Genomic DNA, 17046 nt, shown 5'->3' on the forward strand with positions numbered 1-17046 from the left:
CTTGATTGATTACAATAATTACTCTTATATTAATGTGTTAGTGGGCTACATGCTATAGTGATAAAGAAACCAAGCACAGCTATAGGAATATGTGGCAATTTTAAGGCAACTGCCAACACCCAGTTGGACTGAGACCAATGCCCCTTCCACAGCAGGACAGGTATTCATGAAATTAGTGATAGAACAATAATTCACAGAGACTGGCTTTACAGATGCAGACCTAGTGGGGAATGTGTAATGGTGGTGATGGTGGCAAAAGTGGTGTGAGCAGAATGAAGGCAATATTTCAGAAACAGGTTATTGATTGACAATGAAATGAAACAAACAGTTTGCCATGCATGTTAATGAAACCAGTTCTCCACCACACAATAGTTTTCACTGTGACCCACACCAGAACACCCTTCGAAATGGGTACACACTGATTTTTCATGGCTGTTCAGAGACAAAGTGACTGTTAGTAGTTGATGCTGTTCCTAATTTCTGATGTTGTTGCTGTGGTCTTCAGTGCAAAGATTCATTTGATGTGGCTCTCCACAATAGTCTATCCTGTGCAAGTATCTTCATAACCATTACTTATTTATTTGTATTTTACACATCTAGTTCTGTAGGACCAAACTGAGGAGCAAATCTCCACGGTCATGGAATGTGTCAATACATGAAATTACAACATAAAAGTAATAACAGATTAACTGAAATGTTTATAAATCCAAAAAATGACAACACACAAGTTTATGTAAACACAATCAACAGTATAACGCAGCAATCAGTTTAATTTTTCAAGGAACTCCTTAACGGAATAGAAGCAGTGACCCATGAGAAAACTCTTCAGTTTCGATTTGAAAGCATGTGAATTGCTGCTAATATTTTTGATTTCTTGTGGTAGCTTATTGAAAATGGTTGCAGCAGCATACTGCAAACCTTTCTGCAAGGAAATGTGATCCAAATGCACACTGGATTTCTGCCTAATATTAACTGAGTGAAAACTGCTAATTCTTGGGAATAAGCTGATATTGTTAACAAGAATAATGGTATAGAGAGAGAGAGAGAGAGAGAGAGAGAGGACGATGTCTGAATACCCGGACTAATGAACAGGAGTCGACAAGAGGTTTGCAAACTTACACCACTTATTGCCTGAACTGCCCATTTCTGAGCCAAACATATCCTTTGAGAAAGGGAAGAGTTCCCCCAAAATATAATACCATATGTCATAAGTGAATGACTACTTTTCATGTGGAAATATCACTTACTTCAGATGAATGGCAACATTAAGCTTCTGAATAACATCCTGAATGTGGGCTTTACATGACAGTTCACTGTCTATCTGAACAACTAGACATTCTAAACTGTTTAGTTTCACTAATCATAGACCTATTCTATGAAGTTAAAACATGGTGTTTTGTTGATTTGTGTGTTAGAAACTGAGTCTTACTGTGATTTAACATTAGTTTATTTTCTACAAGCCATGAACTTATGTCATGAACTGCACTATTTAAAAACAGTGCCAACATGGCACACAACAGCCTTTACTACCAAGCTAATGTCATCAGCAGACAGAAATATTTTAGTCACCTGTAATATTAGAGGGCACATCATTCATATAAATATGAAACAGGAATGGCCCCAGCAATGATTCTTGGGGTACCCCATTTAAACATGCCCCACTCAGACCCCATGTCGTAGCCATTCTAATGACCTTTTGCTGTTTGTTGTTAAAGTAAGAGGTGAACTAATTGAGAGTTACTCCCTGTATTCCATAATTTTCCAACTTCTGGAACAATATTTTGTGATCAGCACAATCAAATGCCATAGTTAAATAAAAAAAGATGCTGAACATTCAAAGCCTTCTGTTTAATCCATCTTGTACTTCACAGAGAAGAGAGAATATAGCATTTTCAGCTGTTAAACCACTTCTAAAATTGAACTGTACATTTGATAGCAAATTATATGAAATAAAATGATATCATATTTTTATTTAATTCACCAGCAACACTCAGAAAGTGACTGTTAAATACTGTACATAAAACTATGTGATTAGAAGTATCTGGACACCCACAAAAACATATGTTTTTCATATTAGGTGCATTGTGCTGCCACCTATTGCCACGTACTCCATATCAGTGACCCCAGCAGTCATTAGACATCATGAGAGAGCAGAATGGGGCACTCCATGGAACTCACGGACTTCGAACATGGTCGGGTGATTGGGTATCACTTGTGTCATATGTCTGTATGTGAGATTTCCACACTCCTAAACATTCGTAAGTCCACTATTTCTGATGTGATAGTAAAATGGAAACGTGAAGGGACACACACAGCACAAAAGCATACAGGCCGACCTCGTCTTGACAAACAGAGACCGCTGACAGTTGAAGAGGGTCGTAATGTGTAATAGGCAGACATCTACCCAGGCCATCACACAGGAATTCCAAACTGCATCAGGATCCACTGCAAGTACTATGACAGTTAGACAGGAGGGGAGAAAACTTGGATTCCATGGTTGAGTGGTTGTTCATAAGCCACACACCTCGCAGGTAAATGCCAAACAATGCCTCGCTTGGTGTAAGGAGTGTAAACATTGTACAACTGAACGTTGGAGTGACGAATCACCGTGCACAATGTGGTTATGTGATGGCAGGGTGTGGGTATGGTGAATGCCCGGTGAATGTCATCTGCCAGTGTATGTAGTGCCAACAGTAAAATTTGGAGGTGGTGGTGTTATGGCGTGGTCGTGTTTTTCACAGAGGGGGCTAGGAACCTTTGTTGCTTTGCATGGCACCATCACAGCACAGGCCCACATTGATGTTTTAAGCACCTTCTTGCTTCCCACTGTTGAAGAACATTTCAGGGATGGCGACTGCATTTTACAACACGATCGAGCACCTGTTCATAATGAACGGTGTGTGGCAGAGTGGTTACATAACAATAACATCCCTGTAATGGACTGTCCTGCACAGAGTCCCGACCTGAATCCTACAGAACACCTTTGGGAAGTTTTGGAACGCTGAGATCGTGCCAGCCCACACCGACTCATATCGATACCTGTCCTCAGTGCAGCACTCCATGAAGAATAGGCTGCCGTTCCCCAATAAACCTTCCAGCACCTGACTGAATGTATGCCTGCGAGAGTGGAAGCTGTCATCAAGGCTAAGGGGGGGGGGGGGGGGGGGGGCAACACCATATTGAATTCCAGCATTACCGATGCAGGGCGCCACGAACTTGTAAGTCATTTTCAGCTAGGTGTTCGGATACTTTTAATCACATAGTGTATTCTGACTTATCAGTAACAGATATGTTTTTACTACAAACCGACTTCGCATTGTCGACCTTGATCTATATCCATTTATATTTCTGTACGTGGAACATACGTAAGGTTCCAATGTTATTTTTAAGCAAAATCAAGACAGTTTCAAAATATTCCATAAAAATCCTGGACAGGAGAATCAACAATACCAATGTTCTGCCACTGACTTTAAAGGACAGCTCTAAAATTGCAATGTTTCCTGATGCCACAAGCATACTCATCAAGGGTTGAAACTCAAACTTATCACACACAGCTCAGATAATAGCTGAACAGGTGTAGAAGTGATTCACAGCCAACAGTTCCTGTCTCAGTCTCGCAAAGACTCACGTTATGCAGTTTCAGACAAGCAGTAATTTCCTTTTAGCACTGGAAGTAGAAATTAATGGTCATACATTGAACAAAGCACAATTTGTAAAATTTTTTGGGGTCCAGCTGGATAACAAATTAAAATGGTGCCAAGACACAGAAACTAACCAAGAAGCTCAGTTCAGCATGTTATGCCCTTAGAAACATGTCACTGTGTTGACCTAAAGACAAGTGTGTTGGCTTATTTAGCATATTTTCACTTTGTCGTCAAATGGAATTATCTCCTGGGGGCAGTGAACTTAAAATACATAAAATGTTTGTTCAGAAGAAATGAACACTAAGAATATCATGTAAAGTACACTCCTGGAAATGGAAAAAAGAACACATTGACACCGGTGTGTCAGACCCACCATACTTGCTCCGGACACTGCGAGAGGGCTGTACAAGCAATGATCACACGCACGGCACAGCGGACACACCAGGAACCGTGGTTTTGGCCGTCGAATGGCGCTAGCTGCGCAGCATTTGTGCACCGCCGCTGTCAGTGTCAGCCAGTTTGCCGTGGCATACGGAGCTCCATCGCAGTCTTTAACACTGGTAGCATGCCGCGACAGCGTGGACGTGAACCGTATGTGCAGTTGACGGACTTTGAGCGAGGGCGTATAGTGGGCATGCGGGAGGCCGGGTGGACGTACCGCCGAATTGCTCAACACGTGGGGCGTGAGGTCTCCACAGTACATCGATGTTGTCGCCAGTGGTCGGCGGAAGGTGCACGTGCCCGTCGACCTGGGACCGGACCGCAGCGACGCACGGATGCACGCCAAGACCGTAGGATCCTACGCAGTGCCGTAGGGGACCGCACCGCCACTTCCCAGCAAATTAGGGACACTGTTGCTCCTGGGGTATCGGCGAGGACCATTCGCAACCATCTCCATGAAGCTGGGCTACGGTCCCGCACACCGTTAGGCCGTCTTCCGCTCACGCCCCAACATCGTGCAGCCCGCCTCCAGTGGTGTCGCGACAGGCGTGAATGGAGGGACGAATGGAGACGTGTCGTCTTCAGCGATGAGAGTCGCTTCTGCCTTGGTGCCAATGATGGTCATATGCATGTTTGGCGCCGTGCAGGTGAGCGCCACAATCAGGACTGCATACGACCGAGGCACACAGGGCCAACACCCGGCATCATGGTGTGGGGAACGATCTCCTACACTGGCCGTACACCACTGGTGATCGTCGAGGGGACACTGAATAGTGCACGGTACATCCAAACCATCATCGAACCCATCGTTCTACCATTCCTAGACCGGCAAGGGAACTTGCTGTTCCAACAGGACAATGCACGTCCGCATGTATCCCGTGCCACCCAACGTGCTCTAGAAGGTGTAAGTCAGCTACCCTGGCCAGCAAGATCTCCGGATCTGTCCCCCATTGAGCATGTTTGGGACTGGATGAAGCGTCGTCTCACGCGGTCTGCACGTCCAGCACGAACGCTGGTCCAACTGAGGCGCCAGGTGGAAATGGCATGGCAAGCCGTTCCACAGGACTACATCCAGCATCTCTACGATCGTCTCCATGAGAGAATAGCAGCCTGCATTGTTGCGAAAGGTGGATATACACTGTACTAGTGCCGACATTGTGCATGCTCTGTTGCCTGTGTCTATGTGCCTGTGGTTCTGTCAGTGTGATCATGTGATGTATCTGACCCCAGGAATGTGTCAATAAAGTTTCCCCTTCCTGGGACAATGAATTCACGGTGTTCTTATTTCAATTTCCAGGAGTGTAGATTACTGAATGAATAAATGGATAGGGATGGAGAGATTTTGTATCCTCATGATGCAATGATTCTGAATCAGAATTATTTAAATGGCCACTGGACAGTGATAGGGAAGTAGAAGCCATAGACTATGTTAGTTAATACTGAAGAGTTGTGTATTAAGTAATGTCTGCCATCAGCATGCTCATGACAGTCCCTGTAATGAGACAAAAAGAAAATCATTGCAATGTTTGACAGACTCCTAACTAAGGTACGAGCATATGGGATTGGTTCCCGAGTATGTGAGTGGCTCGAGGACTTCTTAAGTAATAGAACCCAGTATGTTGTCCTCCATGGTGAGTGTTCATCGGAGGTGAGGGTATCATCTGGAGTGCCCCAGGGCAGTGTGGTAGGTCCGCTGTTGTTTTCTGTCTACATAAATGATATTTTGGATACGCTGGATAGCAATGTGCGGCTATTTTGCTGATGATGCTGTGGTGTGCGGGAAGGTGTCATCGTTGAGTGACTGTAGGAGGATACAAGATGACTTGGACAGGATTTGTGATTGGTATAAAGAATGGCAGCTAACTCTAAATATAGATAAATGTAAATTAATGAAGATGAATAGGAAAAAGAATCCTGTAATGTTTGAATACTCCATTAGTAGTGTAGCGCTTTACATATTCATGTCGATTAAATATTTGGGCGTAACATTGCTGAGCGATATGAAGTGGGACAAGCATGTAATGGCAGTTGTGGGGAAGGCAGATAGTCGTCTTCGGTTCACTGGTAGAATTTTGGGAAGATGTGGTTCATCTGTAAAGGAGACCACTTATAAAACGCTAATACGACCTATTCTTGAGTACTGCTCGAGCATTTGGGATCCCTATCAGGTCGGATTGAGGGAGGACATAGAAGCAATTCAGAGGCGGGCTGCTAGATTTGTTACTGGTAGGTTTGATCATCACGTGAGTGTTACGGAAATGCTTCAGGAACTCGGGTGGGAGTCTCTAAAGGAAAGGAGGAGTTCTTTTCGTGAATCGCTACTGAGGAAATTTAGAGAACCAGCATTTGAGGCTGACTGCAGTACAATTTTACTGCTGCCAACTTACATTTCGCAGAAAGACCACAAATTTAAGATAATAGAGATTAGGGCTCGTACAGAGGCATATAGGCAGTCATTTTTCCCTCGTTCTGTTTGGGAGTGGAACAAGGAGAGAAAATGCTAGTTGTGGTATGAGGTACCCTCCGCCATGCACCGTATGGTGGATAGCAGAGTATGTATGTAGATGTAGATAATGTCAGAGTATGTTCACCAAGTTAACTTCCTATAAATGTGTGCACCTGTAACCCCATTCTGTAGAATAGAATAGTATAACAATGGAGAACTGTAAAAGGTAATAGATGAAATGAATCTGTTGGTCATTAACAAGACAATATCTGATCTTTAATTACAGCCATGTTGTGCGGGACATGATGATAACATGAATGAGTAACTTATCACATTCATACAGATGGATACAGAATTATTCAATACTGACGACAGCTTATCTAGAGGAGTTGGAGATTGAGCTCCAAACATCACTGGACACTTATAAATTATTTATGATCTTGTGAGTGAGTAACGAATATTTCAGAACAAAGCATGTCACTGAGGAACATATCTCTGCATCAGAATCCTCATCATCAGGTTCGGTTAAATGCACGACTGTAGCAATCTGTTTGCTAAACACAGAGTCAACACAAAGAGGAAATCAGAAATCACTTCCAGGCAGAGAAATGGTTTAAACGCATGCCACTGAACTAACAATCAAGAGCAATTATCATGAGAAGGCACAAAACTCAAGAAAGGAGCACTGGTGGTGGTAATATTGATAAAGTAAAATTAAATATGAATACAGTACTATAACAATTTTACTGGAGGGGATCAGATAGACTCTACAGCTGTCAAACCCATATAAGAAAGGTGTTAGTTTGAAAGTGAGCTTGAAGTTGTGTTGAAATAGGCTGCTCTCTCACTTTATGGAGCAAAATTCAACTAATGACCACAATGTTTGGAACACATTGGTGTATTCTTCACACACTAAGGATATCGATGATTATTGTGCTATTGATAAGGTGGAAGAAATCGAACTGAAATAGAATCTGTTCAGAAGTGCTCCATAAAGCAAGGGAGCAAATAATTTCTCAGGAAGTATTTTAACAGAAGTCAATTGTCCAAGACAGAATTTTAGGTCAATTCTCCAAGGCAGAATTTTAAGTCAATTCTCCAAGGCAGAATTTTTGTGCACATGGAAGTCAAGGGCATCATAATAAAGAAATGGAAAAAAAGCCCACCAGTAGTAAAATCATATGGACCAATGTGTTTGTTACATACTTTGGGTCATATATTAAAAATCTCTTATGCAATCTACTACTGGCTTACAAAAGGGTAGCCAAACTGAACCCAAATTGGTATGGTCTTAGAAAAGACAAGACAGTACTAAATAATCCCCTTTAGTTAGGCCAATAGTGTTATGACAACTGTGATGAATATGATGCTGTAAACATCAAAATAGTGATACATACTCATAAAACCTTGGCATCCTCATAATGCCCATATACCGCTGTTCCCTGAACTGTTGGAAAGACAAAACAGTACAAACAGAGATTAAGATATCGCCAGCAAAATATATTCACTCCACAGATTTCTTTCTCTGGGATAACATTCAAAGCCATAGTCACAGAGCCATTCTCAGAATGCTTACTTTTGGGAATAATGTTGTTTGGATCACTCATTATATTTTCATTTTTTATGAGGTTTTGGCTACTGTCATCATCAGATCAGGCCTTCGGACATGTCAAGCTAAGTTCAGTGCCGCTTGCAATAAAAGGTGTGCATAAATAGGCCAGGGCTTGTTTCATTAGCAGTTGACACTGGAATTTGATAAGTTCTAAGTTTTGATCTGTTGATGGCAGTAGACGAAATACTGCAATAATAATAACAAAAAATGGGAATTCTGACAAAATTAAATAGATAATTTTTCAACCAGCATTTAGGACACAAGAAACTGAAAGTGACATATTTACAGCAGAGTCAATGAGCAATCTCTCGTGCATTCTAAAGAATTTTTATAATTTCTTGCATTCTATGAGAAAGACTAAAATTATAACTTTCCAAGATAGATAGATAGATTCAGTTTTCGTTCCACAGACCCAAAAAATGAGATGATTTTCGTGGGTGTGGTACACGTCAGAAAGTATAACATAAAACATTTGAATATAATACCTACTACCCTGATCATTTGTCAAAATAGGTGAATACAATGCAGTAAACTGGAATAGCTAATATGAGAAGTGTTTTTTAAGTCAGTACCGTTTTGAAATTATAAAAAGACATGCTAAGATATCTCAATAATTTTATTTTTACATGAAAGCCTGAACCTTAATCTACACACTGACACTATTACAGTCTGATTCTTCCTTGTTTGCGTTGTGTACTGAGTGTTTAAGATGCCTCCGATAATGGTGAGTCCCACCGATTGTGAAGTACGGGCTGTTATAAGATTTCTTAGTGCTAAAGGCCTAAAAGTGATGGATGTTTATCATGAGAGCTGTGCAGTTTACGGAGAAAACATTATGAGTGATGGAATGGTAAGAAAGTGGGTGAGAGCATTTAAAGATGGCCACACAAATGTGCATGACAAACAACAGAGTGGGCATCCTTCGGTCGTTAATGAAAGTTTGGCGCAGGAAGTGGACAATAAGGTGAGAGAAAACAGACACTTTATGATTTCCTCCCTGCAGGATGACTTTCCTAATATTTCTCATAGTGTTTTGTATGGCATTGTGACCGACCACTTGAATTACCAAAAATTTTGCGCACGTTGGATACCGAAAATGTTGACTGATGTGCACAAAACTAAACATTTAGACAGTGGATTGACTTTCCTTGCGCGGTACAATGACGGTGACGTTTTCATAAGCCAAATTGCTATGGGCGATGAAACATGGGTGGCCTACGTCACACCAGAATCAAAGCAACAGTCCATGGAAGTTGAGCAAGGGCACCGTTTTGCTGCAAGACAATGCCCGTCTGCATGTGGCAAATAAGACCAAAGATCTGTCACATCTTTTTGATGGGAAACTCTAGATCATCCTCTGTATAGCCCCGATCTTGCGCCCAGTGGCTACCATCTATTCCTGCACTTGAAGAAACACTGGGCGGTCAGTGTCTTCAAGACAATGACAAAGTCAAAACAGTGGTGATGCAGTGGTTAACAACAAGTCGGGTGGCAGACTTCGATGAGGAGGGTATTCAAAAACTGGTACAACATCATGACAAGTGCCTCAATATTGATGGAAATTAGGTAGAAAAGTAGAGTAAGGTACAGGCTTTCATGTAAAAATAAAATTATTGAGATATCTTAGTATGTCTTTTTTTAATTTCAAAATGGTACTTACTTAAAAAACATGCCTCGTACTTACAGAATTAATACACTGTCAGAATGAAACATAGTTATGTACTATTAATAAATTTGTCATACACAAAATACCTAATCTTGACTGTTATGACCAAGTGCTTCAAAACTGAAATCTAACAGACATTTTTACTTAAGCTGGCCTAACGGTTTCTGCTAAGATATTCATCTATAGAGTAGAAGGAGTTAACTATCAAAAAGTCTTTCAAACTCTTTTAAACCATGCTTTATCTGAAACCAAGTTTTAATGGTTGCTGGCAATTTATTGAAAATGTGTGTTACTTAATATTGAACCCCTTTTTGGACCAAGTGATCTTAGATCTTTATGTAGGTTGTTCTTATTCCTAGTATTGATACCATGTATTGAGCTATTGTTTGGAAATAGAGATATATTACCTTCAACAATACATAATATATTGAGAAGCAGTGGTTAGAATACAACGTTCCTTGAACAGGTTTCTACATGATGTTCTTTAATTTACACCACAATGATTCTTATCACACACTTTTGCACCCTAAAAACTTTTGCTCAGTTTGAAGAGTTACCTTAGAATATTGTCCCGTATGATATAACAGAATGAAAGTAAGCAATGTACAAAAGCTTTTTTATATTTACACCTCTTATATCTGACATCAGTCTCACTGCAAATACGGACTTGTTTAGGCACTTCAGCAATTCTGTGGTATGCCCTTCCCAACTGAATTTACTATCAGGTTGAAATCCCGGAGATTCAACACTGTCAACTTAGTCGATCTGCATGTCTTCATACATTATATGCATGCTGGAAGGAAATCTCCTACTGGATCTGAACTGGATATAGTGGGTCTTCTCAAAGTTTAACAACAGTGAAAATTTGATTGGCAGCTATTTCTGAATCTGTACTTGACTTGCCACTTACTGCAATGTTTGTATCATCTGCAAACAAAACAAATTTAGCATCTGGCAATGTAACAGACGAGAGGTCATTAAAGTACACAAGGAAAAACAATGGACCCAAGATGGAACCTTGAGGAACGCTACATGTAATTAATTCCCAATCAGATGAAGACTGACTGCTTACTGCACAGATATTTTTCAACGACAACACCCTTTGTTTCCTGTTAGATAGATAAGACTCAAACCATTTCGCAGCATTGCCGGTGACACCATAATATTCTAATTTACTTAAGAGCCAAGCCAACACGTGAAAAGGTGCACTTACTTACAGGCCATGGCCCCTAGCCATATAGTTGTAGGACAGAAAAACAGTCTTCCTCAGGCATAGTGCTGCCAAAGGAAATCACGTTTATATAATACATGTGTGCTCTATACATATGTCCAGTTGGCCTCTGGTGAAGACAGGCACTACCAAATAAAAATGTAATTCAAACAGTTAAAGATATGGAAATATGGCCTATACTACTAGCCTAACAGTGTCAATGCCTAGAAAGGTATTGGATGACTTTGCAAAGCATTGAAAATAAGTACAAATAAATGACACTAGCTGAAAGTGTATGGCTGCTACACGTCACCCATTAAACTCTGGTCAGTGGAGGGATACGATGACAAAAATCACTGACTGTCAGCCTGGAACATCCAAACTACATGAATGCTGGTACAATAAGGCACAAAGAGTGTTAACATGTCAAGTCGGGAATCTCAAACATGCACTCATACTCTGTAAGTGTTTGCACTGGCAGTAGCCTGATCGTGAGCTTGCCACCAGTAGTGTTGCAGGTAATAACTGTATTTCTCTGCCATCTGTTGATGAAGAGCAACACAACTTTCGTCAGATAAATGGAGGTATATCTATGTTGATGCAATATTTAGATATTTGTTAGAAAGTAAGAGAATCGAGATTAATCAGAAACTGCAACATTTTCTCATGAAAGAAAAAAAAATGTTTAAAGTTCTATATAGAACTACTAGAAACTGAAGAGATTGTGCTGCAGTACTTTGTTTCCAAGATTGTTTCAAAGTATAATCTCTGAAAGCTTATTTTGTTTTAAGTATAATAAAGCTCTAATGTTAACAATTCCTTAAAAATGATTACTTTTATTTAATAATTCCTGCATTAGAGCAATTTAAATAAAATGCTGCACTCCTTAACCAAACAGCCATATAAACTACTGCCAGCAGGCTAGGCATGAGTATGGAAAGTACAAGCTTTGAGGATGAAGTTCACAGTCACTGTAACAATGACTGCAGAGGATGTTGTAACACACTGTTGTGCAGTAAATTTAAATTGGTAGTAGATTATATAATGTAGTAGACTGGGTTTAGTAATAACTGCTTGTAGTAGTGCTTCTGTGATAGGGCTACAAATTGCCTACTTTGCGGAAAAGGTGGCCATTTATTTAGATAGAATTAATTACTGGAATAAAATACACATAATTTTGCATAGTGCTGTACTTAACACACTAGGAATGTAGCACTGTCACAGCCAATTTCAGGTATACAGCTATTAACGTTTCACAATAATAAGAATAAATGTTAATAGTAAAATGCGGAGCACATTTGGAACATAAATGTAATGAGCCACAGGGTATTTTCACACCCAAATGAAATGCGAGGTGTCAGTAAACTAAAGAGTATATATCACAATAATAAGAAAATTGTTAAGGTCTAAAACACAATTATCAAATGGCTCCACTTTATGGAGAGTAGAAGAGGTGTCTGTCCATTTTGCCAGAAGAAACAAGTAACTTCATAGCCTACTACCATGCTGAATAAGAGCTCACAAAAAGCTATCATAATTGCAATGGTATATTTTGCAGTCAGTTTAGTCCTACATAAGCTTCAATTGAGTCAGATTCAAAACAGCTGTGAAAAAATTGCACTGTGAAGTATTTCTGAGGTTTAAGGGCAAAACAATGCCAAGAGAGGTGATGGCGATTGTTCTCAAGACTGTGATGAACATTTGTGAATAGAGTCACTAAGTTAACACCACTGACAAAAGAAGTAACTACACTCCTGGAAATTGAAATAAGAACACCGTGAATTCATGGTCCCAGGAAGGGGAAACTTTATTGACACATTCCTGGGGTCAGATACATCACATGATCACACTGACAGAACCACAGGCACATAGACACAGGCAACAGAGCATGCACAATGTCGGCACTAGTACAGTGTATATCCACCTTTCGCAGCAATGCAGGCTGCTATTCTCCCATGGAGACGATCGTAGAGATGCTGGATGTAGTCCTGTGGAACGGCTTGCCATGCCATTTCCACCTGGCGCCTCAGTTGGACCAGCGTTCGTGCTGGACGTGCAGACCGCGTGAGACGACGCTTCATCCAGTCCCAAACATGCTCAATGGGCGACAGATCCGGAGATCTTGCTGGTCAGGGTAGTTGACTTACACCTTCTAGAGCACGTTGGGTGGCACGGGATACATGCGGACGTGCATTGTCCTGTTGGAACAGCAAGTTCCCTTGCCGGTCTAGGAATGGTAGAACGATGGGTTCGATGACGGTTTGGATGTACCGTGCACTATTCAGTGTCCCCTCGACGATCACCAGTGGTGTACGGCCAGTGTAGGAGATCGTTCCCCACACCATGATGCCGGGTGTTGGCCCTGTGTGCCTCGGTCGTATGCAGTCCTGATTGTGGCGCTCACCAGCACGGCGCCAAACACGCATACGACCATCATTGGCACCAAGGCAGAAGCGACTCTCATCGCTGAAGACGACATTCTCCATTCGTCCCCCCATTCACGCCTGTCGCGACACCACTGGAGGCGGGCTGCACGATGTTGGGGCGTGAGCGGAAGACGGCCTAACGGTGTGCGGGACCGTAGCCCAGCTTCATGGAGACGGTTGCGAATGGTCATCGTCGATACCCCAGGAGCAACAGTGTCCCTAATTTGCTGGGAAGTGGCGGTGCGGTCCCCTACGGCACTGCGTACGATCCTACGGTCTTGGCGTGCATCCGTGCGTCGCTGCGGTCCGGTCCCAGGTCGACGGGCACGTGCACCTTCCGCCGACCACTGGTGACAACATCGATGTACTGTGGAGACCTCACGCCCCACTTGTTGAGCAATTCGGCGGTACGTCCACCCGGCCTCCCGCATGCCCACTATACGCCCTCGCTCAAAGTCCGTCAACTGCACATACGGTTCACGTCCACGCTGTCGCGGCATGCTACCAGTGTTAAAGACTATGATGGAGCTCCGTATGCCACAGCAAACTGGCTGACACTGACGGCGGCGGTGCACAAATGCTGCGCAGCTAGCACCATTCGACGGCCAACACCGTGGTTCCTGGTGTGTCCGCTGTGCCGTGCGTGTGATCATTGCTTGTACAGCCCTCTCGCAGTGTCCGGAGCAAGTATGGTGGGTCTGACACACCGGTGTCAATGTGTTCTTTTTTCCATTTCCAGGAGTGTAGATGGATGAAGAATATCTAGAAGCTATCAGAAAAGTCTATCTGCACCTTCCACGCATTGAGGAACAGAATAGGATGGTGAAGCAGCTCAAATTAATATAACTAATAATTCAGTTCTTAAAGTTCTATGAGCTTATACACTTATAAAGATTTACACTGAGAATAAACAAGTTGGTGTAGGTACTGCTATGCACACATTTTACTAGTGTAGGATACCAGAACAGAACTACAGTTTTAATAGTCTTTGCAGGGATGCCAGTATTTAAATGTATATTTACATAAGTTAGTTGTAACTGTATTGACATTTGTTGCAGATAAAATGAAGAATTGTTAATTATTTAACAGTACATAACTGCTCACACTGAGCAGAGTTAACAAAATCTGTTGTAAAACAAATAGCGGAAGTAATTTAAAACAATTTTAAAATTAAGTTATATGAAAATGAAGATCAAAAGAAGACTGCAGAAACCTCTAAATTTATTGTCAAAGTTATAAGAATTATATACAGGTGTTTCAAAGCAGTACTAACAAAATCTTCTAACAGATTGTGCTGTAAACGCAATACACAGTGCCTATAAATAATATTCCAAAGTCCAGAGCAAGCATTTCCACTGCTGAAATGTGAAAGGAGATTAGTGTACTCAATGAAGAGGCTGAAATCATGTATTCCATTGAAAAACTTGTGTTTCTGGTACCATAATATTACTAGTTAGAACACAAAATTCGGCAACAAGGCACAGATTTCAAATGTGATTTAAAGTTACAAGAGGACCTACTGCAAAACCATTTGTAAGTTCGTCAAATTTGAATGGGCAGGCAATGTGGCTGACTATCTAATGGGGAATGTTGGCCCCAGACCAGCTGTAGTTATTCTTGAAAATGCAGCTACATTTTCTAAACATATTCAGCAAAATCCAAGGATATTCATTGAAAAAATTGCTGCAGAAACTGTTTTGAAATGTTGTAGCATGCGTAGAATACGGAGACGCAGTCTGCACAGTTTCATTCAAACTCCAAAATCACATTGTGATGCCTGAAGCCATGTGTGACAAAGGGCTGATACTGCAAAGCAGTTTCTCGCAGTTATGGAAAATGAAGGATTTGACACTGGCTCCATCTGCTTCACAGCTGCAGCACATTTCCATGTGAAGGGATTCGTGAATTAACAAAACTGGGAATTTTGGGGTTCTGGAAATCGCCATTTGTGTGAAACAAAACCACTGCATTCTCTCAAAGTTACTGTTTGGGCCTAAGATATGCATCAGAGGCACTGCTGGACCTTTTTTTCATGCGAGAATTGATAATTAGTGAACATTACATTCCTATTATGGAACACTTTGGTGCCGTGCAGCAAATATTGAACGATCAACTAGACATTAAATCATTCATCCGAGATGGGGTCCAATCACATTGCAATGAACAGGCAATTCACTTTCATGATGAATAATATGAGAATAGAGTCACTACTGTCCCAAATTTACAAATGCCAGAATGGATTGGCCACCATACTGACATGATCTAACTCCGTGTGACCACTTTTTGTGGGGTGAATTTAAAGCCACTGGACGGGCTAGAATAGTAAGTCTGTGTGTCAACTGCATCCATTTTTGTTGAGACACTTCAAGTTGCAAAATTCATAGTTCATTTGCACCACCTCTATAATATGAATGGTAGATGTTTTGAAAAGACTGTGATGTGATTGTAAAGACTGCCTGAAGAGGACAAATTTATTTATGCATGCTGGTTTGAGCTGTAGAGAACCACCTGTTAGCAGCTTTTGTAGCTACTATTTTGAATGTCTGTATAAGATTCTTATAGCTTTCATAATAAATTTACCATTTGTTGCGTTCTGTTGATCTTAGTTTTCATGTTACTTAATTTTAAAATCAAGGAGTCCTTTGTTGGACCCCCTCTAAGATTCAGTACAATTTAACACATGGCCAGTCCTCAACGACAACTCTGGAAATAATACCGCTTGTAAGCGAGCAACGAAAACTTTGAATGCTACATTTTATAGAGTTGTCAGTTTACATTTTACAAGGAGATCAATAATAATGCCTTTTCTATTAGTGCTAACAGTGTTTTGTGAAATGTGCACAGAACAAATACAAATTTCATGCAGCAATATGTTAGATACCATCTACCCTGCTACACCCCCCACCTCCTTTCCATATACATTCCCTGCAAATACACAGCTACAGCCATGACTGGAACTTAATAAGCAGACTGCATTATAAGCAAACTGAACAAAAATTAATCAACCCCAGCAGACATCAGTACCATATAACACTGCCTCTAGCTTTGATAATGGCCTCTCTTCAACATGGAGAAGAGTCCAAAAGTTTCTCCTGATATGCAATGTCCAGCTGAGACCACTCACAGACGACAGATCCTTTAGAACTACCAAATTACAGGGGTGTTGACTGCTATTTTTTACCTGCTGTAAAAAATAATCTGAAACATCTTCTATGGGGTCAAGGTTGGCAGATTTAAGGACCACTTGACGTGTGATAAAGTCCCTGAGATTTCATCAAACCAGGAATGTATGCTTGGAGCCCTGTGAACACGAATGTTGTCATTACACATGATTGTAGTGTCCACAGTGTACTCACAATGAAAATTTGAAAGAAAGGGCAATACTTAGGCACTGAGAATGCTGAAACCACTATCCTGTTTCAAATTCATAGCAACCAGAATGAGTGCATTGAAGTCATCATACAAAAAACACCCCCAAAAGAATCATATCTGGCCTGAACTACAGCATCCACAATTGCAAGGTTAAATTTCTCATGGAAACTGTAATGCACTCACAATCTTGCATCATTTAAAGAGAGGCAAACCAGCGAATCAGTAGACC

This window comes from Schistocerca americana, chromosome 4, assembly GCF_021461395.2.
Source record: "Schistocerca americana isolate TAMUIC-IGC-003095 chromosome 4, iqSchAmer2.1, whole genome shotgun sequence".
NCBI classification, from domain to species: Eukaryota; Metazoa; Arthropoda; class Insecta; order Orthoptera; family Acrididae; genus Schistocerca; species Schistocerca americana.